Below are 15037 nucleotides of genomic sequence, written 5' to 3' on the forward strand. Positions count from 1 at the left end.
TATGAAACTCTGAGTCTACTCTTCATATATCTTAAATGTTAATATTACTACTGGGGGGAAAAGGCTTTCTAACCTGAATCTCACCCAACAGCAATGTAGATGACTAGTATTAAAAACACAGAAAAGAATAAGTATTGGATAGGATGGCAAGAAATTGGAACCCTTGTGCACTGTTAGTAGGGATGCAAAACAGTGCAAACACTGGAAAACAATATGGTGGCTCCTAAAAAAAATAATAATAGCACTACCAACTATATGGTTCAGTTATCTCACTTCTCTGTTTATACCCATAAAAGTGTTATGACTAATAAACAAATTCAGTTAACTTGCAGGCTACAAAATCAATATACAGAAATCAGTTGCATTCATATACACTAACAATGACCTGTGTGGAAAAAAACAACAACAACAATCTCACTTATAATAGAACCAAAAACAATAAAATACTTTGGAATAAAAGTAACCAAAGTGGTAAAAAAGGAAGGGGAATAAAAGTGATAGAGAATACTGTTAAAAAGCCAGTGAAATAAGGAAAACATGAGGAAGGCTGAACCTGCTCAAACACATGAGAAAAAAAGAAAGAAAGACAGATTTAGAGATAATTACAAAGTAGCAGTGTTAATTGAAAATTTTACATGAAAAAGAGAAGGAAATAGACTGCTGTAAGTGGATTCTCTTCTGGTGGTTTTGTGTGTGTTTTTTCTTAAGTTGAACCTTATTAATTTCCATCCCTTCTTCTTTATGTATATAAAGAATTTAATTATATAAATTTCCTATTAAGTAGTGTTCTAACTATCACAGAAGTTTTTGTATGTGGTGTAATTATTATCAGTTCTAAACAAAAGAATCCACACACGAAATAATTCATCATGCAATATTCCATTTAATTCAGGTTTTTGTTTCATAAGAGCAAAATTAATCTATTGTGCTCAAAATCAAGATAGTGGCCTGGCCAGTGTGGCTTAGTTGGTTAATCGTCATCTCATGAACGGTTCAATTCTCAGTCAAAGCACATGCCTGGGTTGAGGGCTTAATCCCCAGGGGGTAGCCAATGGATGTTTCTCTCTCATCATCGGTGTTTCCATTTCTCTCTCCCTCTCCCTTCCTCTCTTTGAAATCAATAAAAACATATATTTTTTTAAACCAGGACAATGTCTCCTCTTTGGGGCCCTAGTGATGGGAAGTGAGAACAATGTGGGCATCTAAGGTGCTGATAATATTCTGTTTCTTGATCTAGTTGCACAGTTACGTTTGATTTGTCAAAATTCACCAAGCTATATACTTTTGTCATGTGTATACTTTTCTGTATGAATATTAGATTTTAACAAAAAGTTCAGAAAGAAAAAAAATAAATACTTAAGAATGAATCTAACCAGATATGTTCAAAACTTCAAAACAGAAATTCATAAAACATTTTTGAGAGAAATTGAAGAACAAAACAAATGGAGAGATAATGTCATGTTGTGAATCATAGGACAATATTAGGTGTTAATACTACCTAAATTGATATACAGATTCCACTCAATCCCAACCCAAACACTAATAGTTTTTCTTTATTTTCTTTTTTTCTTTTTTTTGGAGGATAGTGTCCTAAGTTGATCATATAATTCTAATACTTTATAGAAATGCAAAGGACCAAGAATATATAAGGCAATCTTAAAGAGTAGAAATAAAATGGGAGAATTTACATTGCTGGACATAAAGACATACTATAAAACTTCAGTAATTAAAATGGAATGGTATTGACATCAGGATAGATAAATATATCAGGGTAGCAGATTAGAGTCCAGCAACACATTCATACATATATGAACTCTTGATTTTTAATTAATGTAGCATGGCAGAACAGTAGGAAAAGACAATCTTGTTCTTCTCTTTTGTGAAGGACAATCTTGTCTACAAATCATTTTGAGTCAATTGGATATTTGTAGGGGAAAAAAAGTGAAACTTGTCCCTAACCTCAAACCACATATAAATATAAATTCTAAATGAATTTAGATGTAAATGTGAAAAGCAAAACCATAAAAGCTCAAGATCTTGAGGTAGGGAAAGTTTTCTTAAATGGGGCACAGAAAACATTACCAAATGGAATTGATCAATTGGACTCCATTAAAATAAAGAAAATGTCAATCAGACAATATTAAGACAGTGCAAATACAAGGAATATAGAGGTAAAAGATATATAGTCCACAAGACTAATAAAGATTTCATATCCAGAATCTATAAAGAACTCCTTCAAATTAATAAAGAAAAAAAACAGTCCAATGGAAAAATCATGAAGAAACTTGAACACGCATTTCACCAAAGAGGATATTCTGTCAATAAACATATGAAAAGATGTTCAACCTCATTAATAATTATGGAATACAAATTAAAATCATAATAACCTAGCACACACACTGTGCTAAAAATAAAAGCTCTGATAATCCCATGTGTTGTGGAAATATACAATCAGTGTGAGGAGTGTAACTTGATACAAGCTCTTTGGAAAACTCTAACAAAATCTACTACTAAAATTGCCTTATACTAGTACATACCCTTATGATTCAGCAATGGTGCACCTAGGTGTATATCCAATAGGAACACATACAGATGTACTACAACAGCTGTACAAAATGTTTATTGTAGCATCATTTGTATTAGTCTCCAAACTGGAAACAATCCAAATGTCCACCAGCAATAGGAAGTATACATAAATAAGTGTACATTCATATGATGGAAATTTTTGCATCGATGAAAAAGAATGAAATCCTGCTAAATACATCAACAGGATAGGTACTAAAATCATAATGTTGAGTGAAATAAGCTAGACATAAAAGAACACATGCTGTGTGTTTCCACTTATATACATTTTAAAACCAGGCAAATATGGGAATAGTGGACAGGAGAAAGTTGATAATGATTGAAAGGAGTGGCAAGGTTGGTGGTAGAGGGGGTGTTTTTGAAGTGTTGGCAATGTTCTATTGTCTGACCTTGCTCATGGTTATATGGATGTGGTAACTCATTAAAGTATATTTTGTTATTTGTGTATTCTCTATGTGTGTAATATTTCAATTAAAAGCTTAAAAAAAAAACAGCCTGGCTGGTGTGGCTCAGTGTTTGAACATGGACCTATGAACCAGGAGGCCACGGTTCGATTCCCATCAGGGTACATGCCTGGGATGTGGGCTTGATCCCCAGTAAGGAGCATGCAGGAGGCAACTGATAAATGGTTCTCTCTCATCATTGATGTTTCTCACTCTCTTCCTCTCTCTGAAATCAATAAAAACTTTTAAGTTTTTAAAAAGTAAGTGAATAAATTTTCCAGAGAGGAGGAACCAAGATGGCGGCATAGTTAAACAACTAATCTGCTGCCTCACACAACAATTTCAAAAATACAACTAAAAGACAAAACGTCTACCACCCAGAACCACGGGAAAGCTGGCTGAGTGGAAGATTTACAACTAAGAAGAGAAAGGAGCACAAACGCTGAAAAGCTGAGGTACGGAGGCGCGCGAATCGGGCTGGCAGCGGGCGACTGGGTGCGCGGTTTTTCTTCAACCCGCAGTGAGACAAGCTCCCGATCGCTCTGAAATCCAGTTTCTGGGGACACTCGGGGGACCCAGACACCTACGGGGAGAAGCTGGACTCTCGGCCATCGGGTCGGAAAGTGAGAGTGACTTTTTTGCAGTGGTGCGCCCAGCAATCATTGTTTACTGCGCTGGAGCGCGGGGCGCAGGGACTTGGAAAAGTGGAAAGGCAGAGACGGCTGACGCCAGCCATCGCCGTTGGCCACGCCCCAGCCTAGTGATGCCCTGAGACCCCGCCCCGCCCTGAGGCCCCGCCACGCACATTCTACAAACCCGCCCAGGCTCCACACAGCGGCTTTTGCATATAAATGGCCTGTTCTGGGGCAGCTCAACCTAATTAACTGCAGCTCCAGTCAGACTGCTCCAAAACCGCCCAAGCAAAGGAGGAGAAAACTAGTTCTTGCTGTAGCTCCTGCTGGGGGACACACAGTACACAAAGGTACACCAAGAGTGTCCACCTCAGGTAACTGGGAGGCTGACCCGTTGAACCAATAGGACACCTAGTATACAAAGCTACCCTACCAACTCAGGGAACCAGAGAATATGAGGAAGCAAGGAAACAGATCACAAACCAAAGAAATGGAGGAGAACAAGCGACTGGACATAGAGTTTAAAACCACGGTTATAAGGTTTTTTAAGAATTTCATGGAAAAGGCCGATAAATTCAATGAGACCCTCAAGGATATGAAAAAGGACCAACTAGAAATTAAACATACACTGACTGAGATAAAAAATATTATACAAAGACCCAAAAGCAGATTAGAGGATTGCAAGAATCAACTCAAAGATTTGGAATACAAAGAGGCCAAGGACACTCCTCCAGAGAAGCATGAAGAGAAGAGAATTCAGAAAGTTGAAGATAGTGTAAGAAGCCTCTGGGACAACTTTAAGCAAACCAACATCAGAATTATGGGGGTCCCAGAAGAAGAGAGAGAGCAAGACGCTAAAAACCTATTTGAAGAAATAATGAACGAAAACTTCCCCCACCTGATGAAAGAAATAGACTTACAAGTCCAGGAAGCACAGAGAACCCCAAACAAAAGGAATCCAAAGAGGACCACACCAAGACACATCATAATTAAAATGCCAAGAGCAAAAGACAAAGAGAGAATCTTACAAGCAGCAAGAGAAAAACAGTTCATTACCTACAAGGGAGCTCCCATACGATTATCAGCTAATTTCTCAACAGAAACCATGCAGGCCAGACGGGAGTGGCAAGAAATATTCAAAGTGATGAATAGCAGGAACCTACAACCAAGACTACTCTACCCAGCAAAGTTATCATTCAGAATTGAAGGGCAGATAAAGAGCTTCACGGATAAGAAAAAGCTAAAGGAGTTCATCACCACCAAACCAGTATTATATGAAATGCTGAAAGGTATTCTTTAAAAAGAGGAAAAAGAAGAAGAAAGATAAAAATTATGAACAACAAATACATATCTATCAACAAGTGAATCTAAAAGTCAAGTGAATTAAAAATCTGAGGAACAGAATAAACTGGTGAACTTAATAGAATCAGAGGCATAGAATGGAAGTGGATTGATAATTCTCAGGGGGAAAGGGGTGTCTGTGTGGAGAGTATGGGAAGAGACTGGACAAAAATCATACACCTATGGATAAGGACAGCGGGGGGGAGGTAGGGGCAGAGGGGGATGGGAACTGGGTGGTGGGGAGATATGTGGGGAAAAAAGAGAAACAATTGTAATCTGAACAATAAAGATTCATTAAAAATAAATAAATAAATAAATAAATAAAACAAAACAACAACAAAAGTAAGTGAATAAAAAAATAAAAACCTCTGTACTTGAATGCTAGTCATGGCCCTGTGTATAAATTCCTGCCTTCTTCCTGATAAGTTGCTCATGTCCCATCACATTCCAGCATTCACCAACTCTTAGCCTCTCATTTAACCTCCCACACTGAAATCTGCTCTCACCCTTTGATTGAAGCCATTTTCACTTAACCTTTAGCCTTTCTTCTGGTCCACTTCCAGCAGCTCCAATAGGCTGAGGCCCCCTCAACAGTATGAGACACTGTGGCTGGCCCAGACACACTTATGAGGTCTGTCTTACACACCCTGTACATGTCTGTCTCCCTCAGGAGATCATAAGTTCCCCATCAACATTATTTTACTCATGTTTGTATTCAGTAGAATACCTGGCACAGGGCCTGGCAAGCAATAGACATGCAATAAATGAGGCATGATTTTGCCTTGACAATTATTTGGCAAAAGGTATGGGAGTGTTAAAAGAGAACAGGCTGTGGAAGAAAGGGATACTTTTATATTTCTCCTTCTTAACAAATTGATTTTGTTACATGCATATATCTGAGAGACTTTAATGTTTAATATTGTTTCTTTTTATTTTGCCCTACCTATTAAAATATGTTTTTATTGATTTTCGAGAGAGGACGGGAAAGGGAGAAAGAGATAGAAACATCAATGATGAGAATCATCAATTGGCTGCCTCCTGCATGCCCCATACTAAAGATTGAGCCCGCAACCCCGGCATGTGCCCTCACCAGGAATTGAACCTGGGACCCTTTTGGTTCATGGGTCAACACTCAACCATTGAGCCACTCCTGCCAGGCTTGCCCTACTTTGAATTCAAGTATTCCTCTGCTAATTTCTAACTATGGAAAACTTTGCTATAATTACCTCATTACCAGAGAGATTAATAAACCTTTCCAACTTGGATCATAAATCATAAAATTTCTACAAATGGGAGATTTTCAAATAAGAGTCTTAGTCACTCTATTGTCTACTTGAATCAGTTTTAGAATCTAACAGCACTTCATGTTCACAGGCATATAAAAGTATTGACTTTGAGATAAACATTATGTTCTAATGACCAAAAGTGATAAATATTGTATTGAATGGAAGTAAGACAAGCCCAATATTTCAAAAGACTGTAAATCTTTATGTTCTTCCAAGCGAAAATACATTCCTGTTTTATTACAAGAGAACAATTTGAAAGATTTAAACTACAAAAGAGACTAAGTAATATTTTGTCTGGTGAAAGAACTTGGATATTATTGTACCCGGCAGGATTTATGACTTGGAGAAGTTGATATTAAAGAAACATTGAGTGGATGCCAGATTCGGTTCATGAACCAAGAGGAGAAACTATCAGGGGACACCCAATGTAGCACCAGGTTGGGAAATTCTAGGGAGGCTTCTAAGGGCAGTAAGCAAGGACTTTTTACTGAGACAGCAGGTGTGTTTGAAACCCAGGAAGCAGTGGCTGCTATTATTCCATTTTCTATCGTGTGAATCCTTTTTCAACCATCCAAGCTGAATGACATCCTATTACCTACTACTTGAACCACTTAGAAAGTTAAATTTAGCTAGTTCACCCCACAATTTTCTTCCCTACTCGTATACACCTTTGGCATTATTAAAGAAAATTCTGTAAGAATATGCATTGGGGCCTTTTTGAACCAATTATTCTCATTTTAATTGGTGTCAATACTGGGCCAATGGAGTGCTTAGTCAACTCCCTCTATCATTTCCTTTAGAGACCTTTTCAAAATACATAATTAACTTTGTAGAAAAATGGCCATATCACTAACTTAAACTTTTATGAAAAAGAGGTAAAATGTAAAATATATCAGAATGACACCAAGAGAAGAGCAGGCTCACTTTCCGTAGTCCCAATTAAAAAAAAAAAATCCGTGGGGAAAACTCTAGCTTGGCTTACACACCCATCTTTGAGGACAAAAAGACTGAATACTATATGACTGGCAGATTCCACCAGAACAAAAACATTCAAGTAGAGACAAGGAATAGTTTCTCCCCCCAGAAAAGCATTTTATTCTCAGAAAAGACCAAAAAATAGATTTGTTCCATAACTGCATGTTACAAGGTTTGGGGATATAATTAAATATACTTCTTGAACTATCTTTGAATTTGGAACTGATTGAGACATAAATGCAAGTGTCTGATGAACAAAGGTTAAATTACCTGTAGTATTGTTAAAGCTAAATTGTAGGGAATAACTCAGATCTACAGCCAGTATTCCAATACCTTACACTTGTCTCCATGTCTAGATCTTATAGTTACACACCCAATGGAGAATTTGTATCTTCAAAACAGATCCACTTATCAAAACAGCTGCCTCCCACTAACAAACCCCGCAGTAAGAATAAAGATAAATATTTTATGTAATGATATAATTATTGTGTGAGCAATCTGTGTATATAAAGAGGGATATTCACAAAGAAATATGTCATTCAATAAACATCTAATGAGATCTCTGATGTGCCAGGGTTGGCAAACATCAGTGAATTAATTGAAGATGTCTGCTCCTGTGGTACTTACCTTTTAGAGGTAAAACAGGAACTGATGGATATAAAAGAGAGAGAGGATTACTTAGTAGCAAAAATACAGAAATATAGTAAAATGAACTTGTTAAAAATAAAACCATGAGTTTATGAGTTAACAGTATAAAATAACTAGTAAATCCTGGGTAAAGAAAGGGAAAAGAGAATTTGACATTTACCAAACCACTAGGAAAGAGAAAATTACAAGAAAGGGAACCAATAACAAAAAGAAGTATATGAATTTTTGTGCTGGATATAGTATTAGTCAGAGTTCAACCAGAGAAGCAAAACCAGTAGAAGATACACATTTATTGAAAGGGATTGGCTTCTCCACTTATGGGAGCTGGATAGGAAAGTCCAAAGTCCATGGGACAGGCTGTCAGGAGTAGGAACCACAAAACTCACAAACCTATCATTCACTTTAAATAAACCACAGTGATTAACGGCCAATAGCAGTCCATTTTCTATATAAGCAGTAGTGTCTACTCACTGTTCTCCCACAGAAATGGAAACCTTCCTATCTAATAAAGACGGAATATGCTAATTGACCCTCACACCATCGCAAAAGATGGAGGCACCCACAGCCAATAAGGAGGGAATATGCTAATTGACTGCCCCGCCCTCAAAGATGGTGGCACCCACAGCCAATAAGGAGGAAATATGCTAATTGACTGCCCCACCCTCAAAGATGGTGGCACCCACAGCCAACAAGGAGGGAATATGCTAATTGACTGCCCTGCCCTCAAAGATGGCGGTGCTCACAGCCACAAGATGGCAGCGCCCAGTCCTCTCAGCCCCACTGGGGTGGCAGGCACACGGTACCTGCCTCCGGAGTGCCTCAGTCCCCTCAGCCCTCCAGCCGCCCAAGGCCAGCCCGAGGCACTGGCAAGCCTCAGATGGTGGCTGCCCAGCTGACACCTGAGGCACAGGCAAGCCTCAGATGGCAGCTGGGCAGGGCCGCCCGAGGCTCAGGTAACCAGGGCCGGCCAAGGCTTGCGCTACCGGCAGTGGCAGCAACAGAGGTGTGATGGGGGCGTTGCCTTCCCCTGATCGCTGGGTTGGCTCCCACCCCTGAGGGCTCCTGGACTATGAGAGGGGGCAGGCCAGGCTGAGGGACCCCCCTCCAGTGCATGAATTTTCATGCACCAGGCCTCTAGTTATGAAATAAGAGGGGAGAAAGGCACAACCTGGCAGCTGGCTTTTTATAAGTTGTCGCCTGGGGAAGACTCTTACCATGGGCTCTTGCCTTCTTTCTTTTGCCATGTTCTTCCTTCCCCTAAGAATGACCTTAGCAGCTCTTTCCTCAGCACACTCACTAAACTACCACCACTTAACATATCTTAATTTTTGCTAGACTTATAACTTGCTTTTTTTAAATATTCCTCATGTGCATCTTACCTCCTCTACTGGACTGTAACCTCTCTAAAGACAAACTCCAATTCTTGTTTACCATGGAATATATTGCATATAGCACATAATGAGTGACTGAAAGAATTGCTACATTGATTTTAAACAATGATGAAAACTTCAACTCAAAAAGCCTCTAAATAACTAATAGTAAGTCTCATGCCAACTCAAGAGTTAAATTTAAACTCTCTTTAGGGCCCTAGCTGGCTTGGCTCAGTGGATACAGCATCAGCCTGCGGACTGAAGGGTCCCAGGTTCAATTCCGGCCAAGAGCACATGCCTGGGTTGCAGGCTCGATCCCCAGTAGGGGGTGTGCAGGAGGTAGCCGATCAATGATTCTCTCTCATCATTGATGTTTGTATCTCTCTCTCCTTCTCCCTTCCTCTCTGAAATCAATAAAAAAATACATTTTTTTAAAAAAAAAAAAATAAACTCTCTTTAGGTTTGCAAAATGCCTTGCCTTCTTATACAATATTAATGTTCCAATTGAATGATATAATTAATGTTTGGCCAACTTAAAGATAAATAAAAGACTATGAAATAAAATACTGCAAAATTAATTTAAAAGAGTGACTTGTTTATATATTTAGAAACAAATACAACGTGCCTCGTAAAGAAAATTTGGTAGCTTTACACCACATTATTGATACAGTGACAATATCTATAGTAATTAATAAAATTTCTTTTTTTAAATGTTTTTATTGATTTTAGATAGAGAGAGAAACATTGCTGAGAGAAACATCAATTGACTGCCCTCTGCATGCCCCCTACTAGGGATCAAGCCCACAACCCAGGTATGTGCCCGGCTGGAAATCAAACCAGCAACCTATTGGTGCACAGTATGACGCTCAACCAACTGAGCCATATCAGCCAGGGCAATGACATAATTTCTCATTAAAGTTACCAGTAAATCCAAACTGAGTTTATTTTTTCATTTCCAATCATGCTTTTAATACTGACATTATTGCTAATGGAACAAGTTAGATTAATTTTTGCATATACAAAAAATGCTTGTATATCTAATATACTTAAAGATGGAAAACTACAAGAAAAAAAAAAAAAGAGTAGCAGATGCCCTTCTAGATTAGCTTCCCTGTGGGACTCCATATGACCTGATCATTATTTGTTTCATTACTGGGACATATATATTTCCAGTCGCTGTATATTTTTATTATTATGTTCTTGACTATAAAAGTAATACATACACATTGCAGAAAATTTAGAAAACATAACAAAGAATCAGTTTACCTCTGTGGCCAACTTTCCTTTCTGTTCCACCCCTAATTTTGCCCTCAGCCACACTTAAAGAGCTCTTTTGGCCCTAATACGTTTCCATCCCTTAACTAATCAAAATGCCTCTAAATTTTAACCATGAAGTTAAGCAACTCTTTCCTGAAGGCGTGATCAATGACAGGAATAACATACTTCTACTCACAGCCACACTTAAAAGAGCCAGAGCTCTAAGGCCAACCCAGTGTTTCTCCAGTTGATTGTTCAGGATGGTTTTTCTATATTTTAAATATATTTTAAAATTTATTTCAGAGAGGAAAGGGAGAAGGAGAGAGAGATAGAATCATCAATGATGACCAAAAAATCACTGATTGACTGCCTCCTGCATGCCCCACACTGGGGATCGAACCTACAACCTGGGCATGTGCCCTGACTGGGAATCGAACTGTGACCTCCTGGTTCATAGGTCAATGCTCAACTACTAAGCCATGCCACTGGGCAGTTTTTCTATATTTTAGCTGTAATTTCGGTTTGGTCCTGGGCGGGTGTCAGTGTAGCTTCCACTTAATCCGCCGCCATTTTTTCATGGGCTCCTGGTGTTTCTCTTATCTTTCTCCTGCAGGCTCTCTCACCAGATGGAAAGCCACTTGACCCCACACTAGAGATATTTCTAGATTTAAATCCAGTTTATTTCATTCAGCTTATATTAACTCAATTTCTATTCACAGGCAAATCTTTATTAAGAAAACAAACCCAGAGAATTAATATATATATATACTAGAGGCCCAGTGCACGAAATTCGTGCACGGCGGGGTGGTGGTGGTGGTGGTGGGTGGTGGTGTCCCTCAGCCCAGCCTGTACCCTCTCCAATCTGGGACCCCTTGAGGGATGTCTGACTGCCCGTTTAGGCCCGATCCAGGTAAGATTGGGCCTAAACAGGCAGTAGGACATCCCTCTCACAATCCAGGACTGCTGGCTCCCAACTGCTCACCTGCCTGCCTTCCTGATTGCCCCTAACCGCTTCTGCCTGCCAGCCTGATCATCCCCTAACCACTCCCCTGCCAGCCTGATTGATGCGTAACTGCTCCCCTGCCAGCCTGTTTGCCCCCAACTGCCCTCCCCTGCAGGCCTGGGTCCCCCCTAACTGCCCTTCCCTGCAGGCCCGGTCGCCCCCAACTTCCCTCCTCTGCTGGCCTGGTCACCCCTAACTGCCCTCCCCTGCAGGCTTGATCGCCCCCAACTGCCCTCCCTTGCAGGCCTGGTCCCTCCCAACTGCCCTCTCCTGCTGGCCCTCTTGTGGCGGCCATCTTGTGTCCACATGGGAGCAGCCATCTTTGACCACATGGGGGTGGCCATCTTGTGTGTTGGAGTGATGGTCAATTTGCATATTACTCTTTTATTAGATAGGATATATTACCTTATAATAGACAAATATGCAAATTGACCACACCTTCGCTATGCCCAAGCCACACCCACCAACCACGCCCACCAGGAAACCGTTGCAGGGACGTTGGGTGCAGCAGAGCCCAAGGCCGGGAAAGCCGCCCAAGGCTTTCCCGGCCTTGGGCGCCAGCGGGGTGCCAGCGCCGATCACAGGAGACCACTGGGGGTCGGCTCCTGCGATCGGTCGCAGGGACGCTGGGTGCGGCCGAGCCCAAGGCCGATCGCAGGAGACCACTGGGGGTCGGCTCCTGCGATCTGTCGCAGGGACGCTGGGTGCGGCCAAGCCCAAGGCCGGGAAAGCCGCCCGAGGCTTTCCCGGCCTTGGGCGCCAGCGGGGTGCCTGCGACGATCGCAGGAGACCACTGGGGGTCGGCTCCTGCAATCGGTAGCAGGGACGCTGGGTGCAGCCAAGCCCAAGGCCACCGCCCGGGGCCAAGCCCGGACCCTGAAAGAAGGCAGAAGGCGGTGGCCACAGCCAAGGCCTGGGTCCCCGGTGCTGGCAGAAAACTGGTGCAGGCAGCCAGGTGAATTAAGGTCTATTGCACGAATCTTCGTGCAAACGGGCTACTAGTATATATATATACCATTAGTGGCAAGCAAAGGATGGGGGTCTGGCTGCTAATAAGGGTGGGGCTGTCTGAGTTGGGCCCTTAGAGGGAAGAAGTGGCAAACAGGGGAGCCTTGCTGGAAGGGAGGGTGGTAGGAAAATGCCAAAATTGTGCTGTTGGGGCAGGGAAAGAAGCTGCATGACATGATGAATGGTGTGAGACTCTCCATTATTTGGCCTGTCTGGGAATCGTCTGAAATGCTCTCATGCCCATACCTGACATCCCTACATTTTAGAACGCAGAAATGGGAACCTTTATGAAAGAAGGGAATAGAAGTGGTGCAACCTGGCAGATGGCCTTTCATAACTTGTCCCCTGGGGGAAACTCTTACTCACTGGGTCAGCAACCTGAGTCAGCCCTGAAGAAAACGTGGCCATCTGAAAACAACACCAGATTGAGAATAATTGCTCCCCTGGGGCCTTGCAGAATTTCAAAATGACTAGATGTCTACATACCTCTAGTTTGGGGAAACAAGAATGGCATACAAAAAACTGAACGCTGGAATTGCCATTAAGAACACTAATAATGATTGACTTCATTAAAATTTTTTTAAAATTTATAACAATCTCACAATTAAAAATTGTAAGTACAAATTTTCCCCCTGCAGTATTTGAGAACCTGTTACTGACCCTATTGCCAGTGTATATATAAAGTATTTTTTTAAATATATTTTTATTGATTTCAGAGAGGAAAGGAGAGGGAGAGAGAGATAGAAACACCAATGATGAGAGAAAATCATTGATCGCTGCTTCCTACTGGGGATTGAGCCCACAGCCCCTCAACCTGGGCATGTGCCCTGACCGGGAATTCAACCATGACCTCCTGGTTCATAGGTCAATGCTCAACCACTGAGTCACACTGGCCAGGCTAAGGTATTTTTTTAAATAGAAATAAGGATGTCTTCTTACAAAGCCACAATTCAATTAGGAAATAAACATTGATACATTACTGCTTTGTTTTTTTAGGGCAGTTTTAGGTTCACAGCAAAAGTGGAAGAAGGTACAGCGTTCTCACACACAGGCATTGCCTCCCCTAAAATCAGCATCACCCACCAGAGTAGCACATTTGTTACGATCCACAAACATACACTGACACATCATTATCACTCTGAGTCCCTAGTTTATATTAGGCTTCACTTTTGGTGGCACACATTCTTTGGGTTTTGACAAATGTATAATGACACGTATCTACCATTACAGTATTGTACAGGATGGTTTCACTGAACCAAAAATCCTTGGTGCTTTGCCCATTCATCCTTCCTCTCTAACCACTAGAGACAACTGATTTTTACTGTTTTCATTGTTTTGCCTTCTGAAATTGACACATAATTGGAATCATACAGTATGTGGCCTTTTCAGATTGATTTCTTTCACTTGTGCATCTAAGTTTCCTTCCTATCTTTTTATAACTTGATGGCTCATTTCATTCTAGTGCTGAATAATATTCCCTTGTCCAGTTGTATCACAGTTTATCTGTCCATTCACCTACTGAAGGACATCTTGGTTACTTCCCAGTTTGGGCAATTATAAATAAATTACTATAAACACCTGTGTACAGGTGTTTGTTTAGACTTAAGTTTTCAACTTACCAGGGAGTGTGATTGCTAGATCATATGGTAAGAGTATGTGTAGTTTTGTTAAGAAACCACCAAGATATTATATATACATATATATGTGTGTGTATATATATACATACACACACACACACACACACACACACACACACACACACACATACATATACATATATAGAGGCCTGGTGCACAAAATTCAGTTGCGATGGTCATATATATATATATATATATATATATATATAATAATAAAAGGGTAATATGCTAATTAGACAGGGTGACCAGACATCTTCTGGACATCTGACTTCCTTCCGGATTGTTAGGGGGTGACCAGGCCAGCAGGGAGGAAGTTTGGGGGAGCTGGTGAGTGGTTGGGAGCCAGTGGTCCCAGATTGTGAGAGGGATGTCAGACTGCCGGTTTAGGCCCGATCCCGCAGGGGTCAGGCCTAAACCGGCAGTCGGATATCCCCCAAGGCGTCCCTGATTGGAGAGGGTACAGGCCAGGCTGAGGCCCCCACACACACACGAATTTCATGCACCGGGCCTCTAGTATATATATGATCATTTTGAATAACCTCTTATTGTTTTTTTAAATGTTACCCTTCATTTTGTTAAACCTTTTATATATTGGTAATTTATATTCTGTATCTGATGATGTTGATATCTGAAATATTGGAGTCCTAATTCCATCTTTGTTGTTTCTGTTGAATTTTACTCATGGTGATTTATTTCCTTGTGTGTTTGATAATTTTTTATTATGAGCTCATACTTGGTGTATCTTACTCTGTGGGGAAACTAGAGGCCATAGTTGAAGATTATTTCACTCAGAAAACATTTGCATGTGTTTTTTCCAGGGGCCAAGGGTACTGCCTGCCTGAGGCTCTATTATC

Source organism: Eptesicus fuscus, chromosome 8, assembly GCF_027574615.1.
Source record: "Eptesicus fuscus isolate TK198812 chromosome 8, DD_ASM_mEF_20220401, whole genome shotgun sequence".
Taxonomy (NCBI): domain Eukaryota; kingdom Metazoa; phylum Chordata; class Mammalia; order Chiroptera; family Vespertilionidae; genus Eptesicus; species Eptesicus fuscus.